At 37.9% G+C, this 15,430-nt stretch overlaps 1 pseudogene; it reads right to left on the bottom strand.

Annotated features, from left to right (window-relative positions):
- Window positions 1-1,359: 1,359 nt before the first annotated feature.
- LOC121781410 lies at window positions 1,360-12,605 on the bottom strand (annotated as a pseudogene).
- Between the last annotated feature and the right edge of the window lie 2,825 nt (window positions 12,606-15,430).

The raw sequence follows: 15,430 nt of genomic DNA, 5'->3' as shown, positions 1-15,430 counted from the left end.
ATATTATGGTATCAACTCTGTCATGCTTTCATTCAAAAATATAAATTGTTATTGACAGAAGGGATATTATTTTACACAATGGAACTTATATTATCAGCCAAAAGTATCATTTTATCAGCCAAAAATCTAAAACTATCATTATGAAACAAAAATATCATTTTATCTCTGAACCTATCATTTTACCCAATGAAACTATCATTTTATTCCATGAAACTATCATTTTATCCAACCAAAGAACTCAAAGAATCAATTTATCATGCAAAAGTATCATTTTATCATTTGAAACTATCATTTTATCCCCTTAAACTATCATTTTATGATGCAAAAGTATAATTTTTCAAATAAAACAGAACAACCAAAAAACATCATCAAACCTATATCATTTTAACCATATAAACAATCATTTTATGTACTTAAACTATCATTTTTAACAGTTACCTCATATTCTTCATTTTGAACTTCTTTCTCTAGAACTTTTTCCTTTTCTTTTGGAGCTGCTTTATTAGCCATTTCCGTTTCGCTTTCATTCTGTTTCTCTTGCTCGTTTTCCACCTCATCATCTTTTTCCTTCTCCATATCCTTTTCTGATTAAAATTTTGATTCTCATCAGGAGTGTAGTCATATTCCGGTATCAGAGTGAAGGTAGGGAACTCATTCCTATTTTTCAGTATACATGTCCTCTCAACAGCTTTAGTTAGCTCAATCATGATATCGATCCATTCAGGATCGTCAATTTCATCATTGCTCATAGCATGTGTCATTGTTTTCTGACTTTCTATAGCATGCTGCACACCTTCCTCTCTCAATCCCATTGCATTTCTTGTTGTATCACAGATTATCTTAAACCTATTAAAGTTCCTGAGTTCATCCGGCGCTGCTTCAAGGACATCAACCATCTTCAACATTGAGGCTTTACAATCCCTGGCAGCTTCCTTCCATTTATCTATGAAAGTCTTTTCTTGACTTCCACTGGTTGTCCCCTCTTCATCATGATCATTCATCTTCAAAGCTTCTACATCTTCAGGTTCATCATCTTCATCTTCAAATTCATCATCTTCATCATTCTCTTCATGAGGTTGCTTTTTATATCGGTCATACTTATGACCCAGACCAAAATCTGAATCATTCATTTATGCTCTTTGTCTTTCTTTCAACAGTTCGGCAGTCCATCCTTTAACTGTTGGATAACATCTTGGCACCATTTTTTTTCATAGATAATTCTGTCCACGTAACAAGCCTACATTAACAAAAACTAAATATTAGTTATTCTGTAAATAGATTCATAGACAATGAAAAACAAATATATTCTTACCACTACAAAGATAACTGGTCCGGTAAATATCTTTGTTGTGTTGTTTTTCATCTCTTTTGTGTTTCATGCAATTTAGATATGACATAGCTACACCAATTGTATTGTTTGATCTTCTCAACATCAGCTATGTAATCTAAAATTTGTGGGCTCACATTTCCATCAGCAGGAGTGTTAATCAAGGCATACTCCACGAGAACCATAAAATTCCATTTGAACCACTCACCACCTTCTTCGTCTCTCTCCATCTGCTCTACAACATACTTTGACACCATTTTTTTCTCTCCACATTTACAGAATCTAGCAATTTGAGTTTTGATGTTGATATTTTTCTGAAATTTGATCCTCTTCATAGGTAAAGATCCAATCGGGAACCCAAGAGTTATGTGAACATCTTCATCATCTAAAAACAGTGATTCCCCGTTGTTCAATGTAATTGATGAACTTTTAGGGATAAAGTTGTAAATCAAATAATATGCCAATGCTCTTGGGAAACTTCTTATATTGAAGTTTAGGAGTGCGCCAAACTCAATCTCTCGAACAGCTCTTCTTTGATTCCTGTTTAGAGATTCAAGCATGTCAACGAAGAAGTCAATATTCCTTCTTCCCGCCAAAGTCGTTATCTTAATGACTGTATCATCTTGAACAACTATTTCCATCCCCTTCTTTGAAGCTTCCTTACCATTAGTTGCATCATCATTCTTTCTTTTCTTCTTATTTCTTATATTTTCTATTTCATCTGCTAATAGTCAATCATCATCATCATCATCATCATCATCACGAATGTTCTTTCCTAATAAATAAAAGATTTCATTGTGTTAAACGGTTTATGTCATTATATAACGTCAAAGTATCATTTTATCCCCTGAAACTATCATTTTATAATTTAAAACCATCATTTATCTGCACAAATATCTTTTTATCTACCCAAAGTATCATTTCATAATCTTAAACCATCATTTTATCAAGTACAACTATCATTTTACCTTCTGAAACTATCATTTTCTAAATTTCAATGAGTTTAAAAAACAGAGAGAGCATAACTTGTCACTTAAGTAGAACAAAACGCTACTCACAAAATCAACACTCAAAAAAATTGCTTCTAAACCAAAGCGTTTTACGAAAATCTCTGGCAAAATGATAAAATCGAGCAAAAACAAAAGTGAAATAAGTAATAAACTTCATCCAACCTTTCTTCGATGATGCTTGAGCGTTTTCCTTCGACATATTCCAGAATTTGGATGATTTTTCCTTCGAAACTGAAGAAGCAAGGGTTTGAAATGCGTTTCGGAGGGTTTGAGTGTGAGAGAAATTGAAAGCAGCGTTTAATTGATGTTTTCTTCTTACGCGCCCAATTTTATAACGAAATGACAATATTGCCTTAATATATCCGAAATATGATAACCGAAATGACGGTTTATGTCATTATATAAAGTCAGAGTATCATTTTATCCCCTGAAACTTGTTAGGGTTTTGTATACTAGAAATCACCTTTCGAGTGATTGGATACTGTAAAACTTTAATTGTTATTTTCCAATAAATGCAACAGATTATTTTTTGTCATAATGTTGTTATGTTTTACATTTAATGGTTGTTTATTGCATATTTAAATGTATAAGCAAACGTAACAAAGTCTAAGTCTTTGTTTTAGTAGACCGATTGTGGGCGTCGTCCAATTTAAGGTAACACGGTCAGTTCTAAACAAAGAAAAATAAGAATTTCACAACCTAGATAGGCCTAGACTACCTATCGCGAAAGGTTGTAATGTCAGTCCGATTATTTCTAAGCCTTATTGAAATAAGATGACGTTGGTGTGGTATAGCACTGAATGGATCTAACAGCAAGACGAGTCTTTATGCTATCTACTGAAAGACGAGGTCTTGATAATTAATTTCTTAATCAATGTACGTTAGCATTGAGCATACGATATTGAGTATCTACTACTTTGACTTACCAAAGGTGCAGGTTTTTCGTCACCCAACGATCCAGGTATATTGGGTAGTGGCGATCATTATCTAGCGGTGCTAGGATTGCTATTGCGTTGAATCGTGCGCGAGGAGAGTCTCGTTTGATAACATCCACAAGAGGAGCTCGAAACAAGGTTTTATTATTCGGAACCTAGCTAGTTGGAGTTTAATTAATCTATGAATAATAAATAAGAGTTTCTTGCTAAGTCCACTCTTGGAGATTAAAATATGTTAATTAATTAAGTCCATAGCAGACAATAATTAATTAATAGATGTTTCTATCTTAAGCGCAGGAAATAAATTAAATGCAATTAAAGAAAACCCCGAATACTTGTAATTTCGGATTTGGAAGGCAGTGCAATATTACTTCTGTAGTGGTTGCTTGTAATATTCCAATATAAGCTTATATTAAATTGTGGGTTCAATTTAATTAGTAAAAAGCTAATTGGATGAGGCCTGTTCCAAATTCTTCCTTAGATCCCTGACTGGGCCCAATATGTGACTTAATATAAATAGGAGAATAAAGGAGACAGAAAACACAATAATTCTGGTTGAGAATTTTCGTCCCCCTCAGAGAAAGAGAGAGTTCGAAATTTTGCCTCCTCCGTGAGCTGAGTTCTGTCTTTGTTATTCAAGTCCTAGTACGTTGGTGAGATTTGCCCACACAAATATCAGTGTATAGTCCGGGACACCAGTCAGAAGGTCCGAGATTGAGTACTGAAGATCTTCACGTGGAGAAGACGCAAGCCATCATCGATTCTTGATTGAATCAACAAGGTAAATTGGCTAATTCCGTAGTAAGCATGTTTTAGGGATTTTATATGCTAATGTATATTTTAATTCAAGTTATGAGCATGATACATGTGATAATTACGCGAATAGAATTTGTCTAAATAATCTGCTAAATAAATCAAATTTATGTGATCGGTAAATTCATGCACGCTTCCGTTGCCAACCCCTTCAAAACTATCATTTTATAATTTAAAACCATCATTTATCTGCACAAATATCTTTTTATCTACCCAAAGTATCATTTCATAATCTGAAACCATCATTTTATCAAGTGCAACTATCATTTTACCTTCTGAAACTATCATTTTCTAAATTTCAATGAGTTCAAAAAAGCAGAGAGAGCATAACTTGGTTTATGTTTCTGAAGTACTGAAATTCTTATTTAATTATATTATGTATTGCCGATTATGTGTTAAGATTCTACTTTTGGCTTATAAATGTTAGGTTTACTGCATAAAATGATAGTTTTGCCGGATAAAATGATACTTTGAGTTGATAAAATGATATTTTTACTGATTTGTAGGTATGTACATTCCTGTTTGTGATGATGCTTTGAAGCCAATGATTGGTATGGAATTCAATACATTAGTAGAAGCAGACTCTACGCGGATAAAATGACAGTAACCTTATAAAATGATATATAAGCTGAAGAAATGACATATAAGCTGATAAAATGATACTTAAACCTGACAAAATGACATATAAACTGATAAAATGATACTTTAACTTGAAAAAGTGATATATAAGCTGATAAAATGATACTCACAGCATATAATATGCCAATAACCTGATAAAAAGATAAAATGATACTCGCAGCAGATAAAATGATACTTCTGACCTATAAAATGACAAAATGATAGTTGCAGCAGATAAAATGATACTCTGAGTTAATAAAATGATAGTTTTGCCGGATAGAATGATACTCTGAGTTGATAAAATGATACTTTTGCCGGATAGAATGATACGCTGAGTTGATAAAATGATAGTTTTGCTGGATAGAATGATACTCTAAGTTGATAAAATGATAGTTTTACTGATTTGTAGGTATGTACATTCCTGTTTGTGATGATGCTTTGAAGCCAATGATTGGTATGATATTCAATACATTAGTAGAAGCAGTTGATTTCTATGAACATTATGCTCGTTTAGTTGGTTTTGGCATTCGTAAACTGGGCAACAAATCAGTTCATGATATTATGTAATTATATTATGCATTGCCGATTATGTGTTAACATGATACTTTTGGCATATAAATGTTAGGTTTACTGCATAAAATGATAGTTTTGCCGGATAGAATGATACTCTGAGTTGATAAAATGATAGTTTTGCCGGATAGAATGATACTCTGAGTTGATAAAATGATAGTTTTGCCGGATAGAATGATACTTTGAGTTGATAAAATGATAGTTTTACTGATTTGTAGGTATGTACATTCTTGTTTGTGATGATGCTTTGAAGCCAATGATTGGTATGAAATTCAATACATTAGTAGAAGCAGTTGATTTCTATCCCTGGTATCATTTTATCATTTGAAACTATCATTTTATCCCCTGAAACTATCATTTTATAATTTAAAACAATAATTCATCATGGAATAAGGTATAAATTGATGATACAAAACCAAGTATGAAGTAAATTCAAAGTAAATTCATCATGTTGTCATATGTAACTCTAAATCTTTACTAAAAACCTATAGAATCTAAAAAAATGAGAATCTCTGGCAAAATGATAAAATCGAGCAAAAACAAAAGTGAAATAAGTAATAAACTTCATCCAGCCTTCCTTCGATGATGCTTGAGCGTTTTCCTTCGACATATTCCAGAATTTGGATGATTTTTCCTTCGAAACTGAAGAAGCAAGGGTTTGAAATGCGATTCGGAGGGTTTGAGTGTGAGAGAAATTGAATGCAGTGTTTAATTCATGTTTTCTTCTTACCCGCCTAATTTTATAATGAAATGACAATTTTTCCCTTAATATATCCGAAATATGATAGTTTTCTTTGATAAAATGATAGTTTTGTTAGATTAAATACAGACCACATATTTTTAAAATGTGTGGTGAATATTTAGTTATAGGGTTATCACACAAATTGGTGTTATCCACCATATGCTCATTGGGACAGTCTCCTTAGGCAAGTCTAACAACCCGTGTTCAAGGGCAGTCTCCAAGCATTTCCTTTCAGTAAAGCCTGCAACGACCATAAAAACTATGCCAAGAACTAGGTCGGTTCCTATTCTTTGGAGGAGTGATATGCCGGTTGGTTTGTGGGTTATGGCTCTGGCTATGTGACGGTCCATTGTGGCTCCTTGCTTGGTGAAGAAAGTTGTGGATTGTTGATACACAATGGTGAAAGGCAAACGCGCCAAACATATCGGGAGAAGCTTTAGAATTGCCTTTGCATCTTCGATATCACTCATGCTGCAAACTTCCTCGCTATTAAACTCTAGTGATGCTTGATCAAGAAACCCTAGCACATCGTAACAAACAACAACGGCTTCATCTTCCTATATTTCAAATGAAGGTGGTAGATCTAATTTAAAAGCTTAAACTCATAAGTCATAACTTGTGTATATGAAAAATACTCACTTTCATACAAACATGTTAAAACTGTGCATATCTTGGAGCATTAGTTTACCTAAAGTGAGCTCTTTCCTCCTCAATAGCCACACCTTCCAAGGCTGCAGCAGCATGCCGATTTTTCACAGCTCTGACAAAAACACGGGTGATTTGCACAAATGGATTCCTCTCATCACTCCTCACACGGAATCTGTATGTGACAATCCCAAACAAGAACACAGATAGCGCAAAACACATCACAATGCAGGGGATTCCAAAGCGAGTACCCAACTCAGATTGTCTTGAATGTAGGTCAAGACTAACAAGCCCAGTACAACGCTAAAACACAAGCAAAAATTCCACCAATTGAAGAATGAGCTCTTTGATTGGGCCTCTTTCACATTCTCTGAAGATATAAGGTATATGAAGAAAACAAGATTAAGAAACTTAAGTTTGTAGAAGAAGATGAACTTTCTGCTATGGAGAAAATCGAAGAAGAAATCTTATTGAGAGTAGTGAATGTTTACAACTGAATTACATATCCACAAATGAGTTCATCTAACTAACTATTTATGCTAGAGATCAAGTGAATGAGATCTTCACAAGATCTAGTTAAGTTGGTTGAAACTAACTCCAACGGCTAGTTACAAACCATGCATCTTGATCAAGTGGTCCGCAGCTCCACCATACATATGCATGCACCTCTGCCATGCATCTGCCTTGATCAGCCAACGATGCTAACAATGTCCAGCTTGGCTGCTCATGGCTCCATGTTCTCAAAACTTCATATTATGCAAGCCTACAAGCCTACAGCAATATTCAAACTTCTCTTTGCTCAATGGCTTCGTGAGCATATCTGCAGGGTTGTGGGCTGTATCAATCTTTATCACCCTAACCCTGCCTCTTTCAACTTTATCTCTAATGAAATGGAGTCGAACGTCGATGTGCTTGCTACGCTCATGAAACATTTGATGCCTAGCCAAGCAAATCGCCCCATTGTTGTCAAAATGAACAGCCACTGATTTCTGATCTATGCCAAACTCAGAGACCAAACCAAGCAACCACTTACTTTCCTTTACGGTTGAAGTGAGAGCCATATACTCGGCCTCCGTTGTAGACAAAGTCACTACACTCTGCAAGCTTGATTTCCAGCAAATTGCCGAACCAAACAAAGTGAAGACATATCCTGTCTGAGATCTTCTGGTATCAATGTTGGCTGCATAATCTGAGTCACAATACCCAACTAGAGGGTCTCCCTTTGCTCCACCTTCTGAAGTGAATAGGATTCCAAGATTTTGAGCTCCATTCAGAATCTCATTATCCACTTCAAACACCCACTCCAGTGTTGTCTTCCATAACCAACCATGTATCTGCTTGTAGAGCTTATTACATGAGCAATATCTGGTCGTGTGCAAATCATCATGTACATCATACTTCCAATTATGTTGGAATAAGGAATCAGCTGCCAGGGGAATGGTTGTACTCTTCATGTTGTCAGCCTTGAATTTCTTCAAAAACTTGTTGATGTAGTCAGTTTGGAATAGCCATAGCTTCCCATTACTTCTATGTCTTATTATATCCATGCCTAGTATTCTTTTGGCAGCTCAAAGATCTTTCATTTCAAAAATGGAACTGAGCTGGCCCTTGATCTTTCTGATCACACTAACATCCTTGCCTGATATTAACATATCATCCACATACAATAGAAGATATATGGGCTCCTTATTCTTCTGCTTCTTCACAAAAATGCAGATGTCATATAATGATCTACAGAATCCTAGCTGTGACAGATTCTCTCCAAACTTCAAGTACCATTGTCTACTGCTTTGTTTGAGACCATACAAGCTCCTTTTGAGCATGAAAACTTTTCCTTCTGATCCAGGGACCTCAAAATCCTGGGGTTATGCCATGTAGATTGTTTCATTCAAATCTCCATTCAAGAAGACTGTCTTGACATCAAGCTGCTCCAATTCAAAATCTTTATGTGCAGCTACAGCCAACAGAACTCTGATAGAGTTATGCTTGACAACTGGTGAGAATACTTCATTGAAGTCAACTCCCTCTTGATGATTGAAGACCTTGGCCACCAGCCTTGCCTTGAATCTGATGTTGTCTGCCTGAGCTGATTCAATCTTCTTTTTGAACACCCATTTGCATCCAATCACCCATTTGCATCCAATCACCTTTCTCATTTTTTCCTTGTCCACAAGAATCCATGTTTTATTCTTGAGTAGAGAGTCTATCTCATCTCTCATGGCTTGGATCCACTGCTTTGATTCTAGACCGGTAATGGCCTCTGCATAGGAGCTAGGCTCTGAATATTCCTGCTGCTCAGCAATGTGAAGAGCATAGAAAAGCATCTTAGTGTCTCTAAATCTAGCTGGGAGCCTGACATTTGTTCTTCTAGTTCTGTCCCTGGCCAACTGATAATTTCTGAGATCTTCTTGTGAATCTGAGCTTTCTTTAGCAATATGTTCATAGCTTTCATTTATAGGACCAGTGATCTCACTTTGATCACCATCATTCTGTGCATTAGGGAGATCAACATAGTCATTCCCAGCAAGGTGAACACTCTCCACCTCAAAGTGAACATCATCTTCCATAGCCTCAGAAATAGATCCAAACTGATTTTTCTTGTTCAGAAAAGGCATCTTGTGCTCAATGAAGACCATCACTACTCACCAATATCTTTTGATTACCAGGCTCAAGACACCAGAGCCTATATCCTTTCACACCCTTTTGGTATCCAAGCATGATGCATTTGAGAGCTCTAGCACTCAATTTTCCTTGCTTCTGATGTGTAAACGCTGTACAGCCAAAAGGCTTGAGTCTGCTATAATCTGACTTCTCACCATACCATCTTTCATCTGGAACTGCACCACCTATTCCAGATGCTGGGCATTTATTGATCAAATAGGCAGCAGTGGAGACTGCTTCTGCCCAAAAATGCTTGCCTGCACCAGAGGAACAAAGCATACATCTTACTCTCTCAAGCAATGTTCGATTCATTCTCTCAGCAACCCCATTTTGTTGAGGGTTTGCTGGGACAGTCTTGTGTCTCTTGATCCCTTTCTCTTGACAAAAAAGATTAAACTCTCTGGACAAATACTCTAGTCCATTCTCTGTTCTCAAGACCTTTGGTGTAGAGCCTTTCTCATTACTAACCTCTATACACCAATCTTTAAATGTTTTGAATGCATCATATTTTTCTTTCAATATGTACACCCAGACCTTCCTTGACCAATCATCAATGATTGACATGTAATACATCCCTCCACCTAAACTCTTGACTAGTGCAGGGCCCCAAAGGCCTGAATGTATATAGTCTAGAGGAGATGTGGAGGTGTGTTTACCTGTCGGAAAGCTTTGTTTCTTGGACTTTCCCAGCAAGCAATCCTCACAAACCTCCATTCTTTCCTCTGCCCTGGCCTCTATCATACCCATTTTGACCAATGCTTTCAAACTTCTCTCTGCTAGATGTCCTAATCTCTGATGCCAGATTCTCAAATCTGGTGTGGTGACTGAGTGTGACTCTCCTTCAATGACTGCAACCTGAAGATAGTATAGGCTACCATTCCTTCTAGCAACCATCTTGACCTGAGAACCCTTACATTTCTGCATCTCACCATGTTGTGATATGAAGGAATATCCTTTCTGCTCCAAAGTCCCCAGAGAAATCAAGTTTCTTTTGACTTCAGGAATGTATCTGACATCTGATAGCACCTTGATAGATCCATCATCAATTCTCAACATGATGCTTCGTATCCCTCTGATGCAGCATGTCTGATTGTTTCCAAGAAGCACAGTCCCTTGTGCCTCCTGAAACCAATCTCTTGTGGGACACATATGAAATGAGCAACCGGAGTCCATTATCCAGAACCCTTTTTCACATTTATCTGTCACATTCATAACTTCAGGCACCTCATCAGCCTCACCATTCACATTATTTGAGTGAGAATTCCATTCACTAGCCTGCTTCTTCTTCCATGCATAGCAGTCTCGTTTTAAATGCCCTGGCTTCTTGCATCAATGGCAAGAACGAGTTTCTTTAAATCCAGAGCCCTCAGCCTTTGATTCTCCATTCTTCTTTTTGAACTTGTTCTTACTAAACTTCTTGATGTGTAGAGATTTTGGCTGTGGATATGATCTTGTCATTGATCCCTTCTATAATTCCTTGGCCATGAGCGCGGCATGGACTTCAACAAAGGTAATTTTCTTATCTCTCCCGTACAAAATAGCATCCCTCATTTGATCATATGAATTGGAGAGAGCATTGAGCACTAAAATGGCCTTGTCCTCATCAGCAATCTTGACATCAACAGCCTCAAGGTCATCTATAGATTTGTAGAAGTCTTCCAAGAAATTATAAGAATACAACCTTTTCTTCATATAGAGACGGTTAGCCAAAGATTTTGCCAGATATACCTCATCAAGCTTCTTCAAAATTCCAGCGGCGGTGGTCTCTGCTTGCACCTCTCTCAAAGCCTTGTCTCCAAGGCACAAGACTACTGCACTATGTGTCTTGAGGAGAATTTCATCGAGCTTAGCTTGAGCTTTTTCGTCGAGAGAAGGAGTTTTTCCCTTCGCATCTGCGTCGGCTGGGGTCAGAGCAGCAGCCAAACCCTGCTGCACAAGAATGGCTCGCATTTTCATTTTCCATAAGCTGTAGTCATTCTTGCCCGTGAATTTTTCAGCATCAAGACGTGCCGCCATTGCTATCCTTTGAGATCGTTCGAATCTTCCCACCGGACAGCGCCAATTGAAGATATAAGGTATATGAAGAAAACAAGATGAAGAAACTTAAGTTTGTAGAAGAAGATGAACTTTCTGCTATGGAGAAAATCGAAGAATAAATCTTATTGAGAGTAGTGAATGTTTACAACAGAATTACACATCCACAAATGAGTTCATCTAACTAACTATTTAAGCTAGAGATCAAGTGAATGAGATCTTCACAAGATCTTGTTGAGTTGGTTGAAACTAACTCCAACGGCTAGTTACAAACCATGCATCTTGATCAAGTGGTCTGCAGCTCCACCATACATATGCATGCACCTCTGCCATGCTTGATCAGCCAACGATGCTAACATTCTCGTCATCAAACTGGTCAGCTCCGAACGCCTGCAAGAAAGGCTTGTGGCCGCCTACTGCAAATGAGACTAAATACAACGCGAAGAAGAAAAATATCACATCAATCCGAGTAGGAGCTGAGGAATTAGACGGAGTGAGAGCTGCTGACACAGAAATTGAACCTAATCCCTAAAATAATCCCCAATTCCAACAGTTTTATCATTCACTAAATGTTAAACAAGCAAATGGTATATCATAAAAACATAATCCAATTCAAAAAACCAGCTGAAAAGATTTGATTGAGAGCAGCAAATACAGAGAGTGCACCTAGCCTCTAAGCATGATCCAGTTCAATCACTATCCAAATCAATGACAATCAATGTTCAACAAGCAATCGCAGCTCAAAAATCACAAAACCTAAATCGATTCGATTACCAAGATGTAGAGGATAGAGGCAACGATGATCGTCCAATATCTCCCTAGAAAGGAATCGGCGACGAATGCGCCAAGCAACGGCGTGAGCGATGTCGTTCCCGCCCACGCGTTGACGTTCGCCGCCGTGGACTGGCCTAGTGGACCGGTCAGATAGCTCACCAGATTGGAACAGATTCCATAGTAAGCAATTCTCTCCGCCATTTCAACGCCTTCAAACAAATATATATCAATAGTAAATAAAAATGAAATGTAACAGCAGCGACGCACCAATTAAAAGCTACCTATGATGAAGGAAGCAGATTTCATGCATCCGGTTTTGGAGCGGAGAACGCTGCGGCCTTGAAGTCAACACATCCCCTGGCGTTATCGCATAATAGCGGAGCTTCACCATCCATTGCGTCGCTCTTGAAAACATGCACAAACATTGGAGAAGAAGAAGTAGCACTGCATTGTTTTCTCAAAAGTTTGTAACTGGAATTGCTGTTTCATTCGATTAAGTTAGTTGCTACAACGAGCTCTTACATATTAGTAGCATGAGAACAATCTAGAAGGCTACACTAATCTATCTAGTACAAGACAAAAACAAGATTACAACTCTTAATCATAACAAACTCAACTAAGCTACTTTCTTCTTTAATACTCTAATGACCACGTCTCTCCAAGTACACAAATGGTCCCCAATCTGAGCTGTGCTCTCTAGTACAATCACGAGTTCAGCTCGTGTCTTGCTTGCTTGCGAGGAGACAGCTTGTGTGGAGCCTCCAGCTGCTTTCTCTCGTGCACAGGACACTCCATCGCTTGCATGCTTCTCATCAGCCAACTTCACATGGCAAGCCGTTGCTTGATCATCTTTGCAGGCACTTCTAACACGCCCTCTCAATCCGAGGGAGGCTAGAGAAACAAGTCCCAAACGTTCTCTCAGCTTCACAAAGGATTGATGGCTCAGTGGTTTAGTAAAGATATCAGCTATCTGATCTCCAGTTGGCACATGTCTCAATTCTAGTACATTATTCAACACCTTGTCACGAACGAAATGCATATCCAATTCTATATGTTTAGTTCTTGCATGAAGAACTGGATTTGATGCCAAAGAAATGGCACTCATATTATCTACCCAGATCACTGGAGCATGTCTTTTCTTGATCCTCAACTCACTGAGCAATGAAGTCAGCCAAGTCACTTCTGATGCCTCTTGAGCCAAGCTTCTATATCCAGCTTCAGTGCTTGATCTTGCCACCACAGTCTGTTTCTTCACACACCAAGATATCAAGTTTCTCCCATGATAAGCACACACTCCAGTTGTTGATCTCATGTCATCAACATCAGCTGCCCAATCAGAATCAGAGAAGGCTGAAATGTCTCCATTTGATCTGTGAATTTGAATCCCATAATCAAGTGTTCCAGATAGATATCTCATGATTCTTTTCACCGCTCTCCAATGAGTATCCAATGGATTTGCCATGTACTGACTGACTTTATTGACAACAAAATTGATATCTGGACGAGTGATTGCTGCATATTGTAGTGCTCCAACAACACTTCTGTAAAGCATTGGATCAGATATAGGCTCACCAGTATTCTTGCTCAACTCACAGCTAGATACCATGGGAGTTGGACATCCTTTAGCTCCTGTCATATTAGCTCTCTTTAGGAGATCTTTGATGTAATTGGACTGAGAGAGATGAAATCCATTATCAGTAGTTTTAACTACTTCAACTCCCAAGAATAAGCTCACCTCCCCAAGATCTTTTAAAGAGAAAGAAGAGTTTAATTGAGAGATAACAAGCTGAATAGAGTGCGGAGCATTACCAGTAATTAACATGTCATAGATAAATCACCTCCTCGCCCTACTGTCTGAAAAACATTGAGGCATCTGCTCGTGACTGAGAGAAGCCTAGAGTGAGAAGAGTAGAGTGAACAGTAAAGAACCATGCTCTAGAAGCCTGCTTTAGACCATAAATAGCCTTATTTAGCTTGCAAACAAGATGAGGTTCACTTTGTTCAAAACCTAGAGGCTGCTTCATGTAAATGTCTTCTTTCAATTCACCATTCAAGAAAGCATTGTTCACATCAAGGTGAGTAACATTCCAGCCTAAAGAAACTGCTATGCTCAGAATAATCCTTATAGTAGCAGGCTTCACAACCTGGCTAAAAGTTTCAGTGAAGTCAAACCCAGGCTGTTGAGAGAATCCTTGAGCAACTAGTCTAGCCTTATGTCTAGCAATGGCCCCAGACAGATGCAATTTGATCTTAAAAATCCAAGTACAACCAATAAGATTTTTGCCTGGTGGGAAAGTTGTTAAAATCCAAGTTTTATTTTTTAAGGAGAACCATAAATTCATTCAGCATAACAGATTTCCAGACAGGAATAAGTAAGGCTTCAATGGCAGATTTAGGCAAAAAGGAAGAAGGGGTGGTGACAGTGAAGATTTTGGGCTTGAAAATACCAGATTTTGATCTGGTTGTCATGGAGTGAGTTGGCTGAACAGGATCTAAAGAAAGATTGGAAACAGGTTCAGGATGGGGCTGATCAGATGGGTGAACATCTGGGCTGCTAGGATCAGAATTAGGCTGAAGATTGGATGAAGCTGAATCTGAGGCAGATGAAGCTGTGAGAGGTGATGATAAATGAGAAGAACTGGTAGCAGGGGAAGGGAACTGGTGAGGGATGGGAATGAGCTGAGAAGGAACAGATGATGATTGATGACATATGAGGCAGGGGGATTAGAGGATTTAGGCTGAGCAGCAGAAGCATGTTGAAAAGGAAAGAAGGACTCATCAAAGATGATGTCTCTGGTTATGATTACTTTCCCATCCGGAAGTAGAGCCTTATAACCCTTGTAGGAAGGGCTATACCCTAGGAATGTGCCCTTGACAGATCTAAACTCCAATTTGTGTTTGTTATAAGGCCTAGTGAAAGAGAAACACAGACAGCCAAAAAATTTTAAGGCAGAATAATCAGGTTTCTTGAGGAAGAGCCTTTGATAAGGGGATGAGTTTTTGATGGTTTTTGATGGCATAAGGTTGATCAAATGGACAACAGTAGTGAAAGCATCATCCCAAAAACATTGAGGCAAGAAAGATTGAGCTAGTAGAGCCAGACCGGTCTCAACTATGTGCATATATTTTCTTTCAGCTAGGCCATTTTGTTGTGGTGTGTATGGACAAGAAACCCTGTGAACAATCCCACACTCCTTAAGGAAATGAACTAGACCTTGAAACTCACCTCCCCAGTCTGACTGCAAGGTTTTAATTTTGGAGCTTCAAAGATTTTCAACCATTGTTTTGAACTGTTTAAAAA

The sequence above is a fragment of the Salvia splendens genome, chromosome 20 (assembly GCF_004379255.2).
Source record: "Salvia splendens isolate huo1 chromosome 20, SspV2, whole genome shotgun sequence".
NCBI classification, from domain to species: domain Eukaryota; kingdom Viridiplantae; phylum Streptophyta; class Magnoliopsida; order Lamiales; family Lamiaceae; genus Salvia; species Salvia splendens.
The sequence above is the reverse complement of the archived record's forward strand: the minus strand, read 5'-3'. Positions and strand labels throughout refer to the sequence as shown.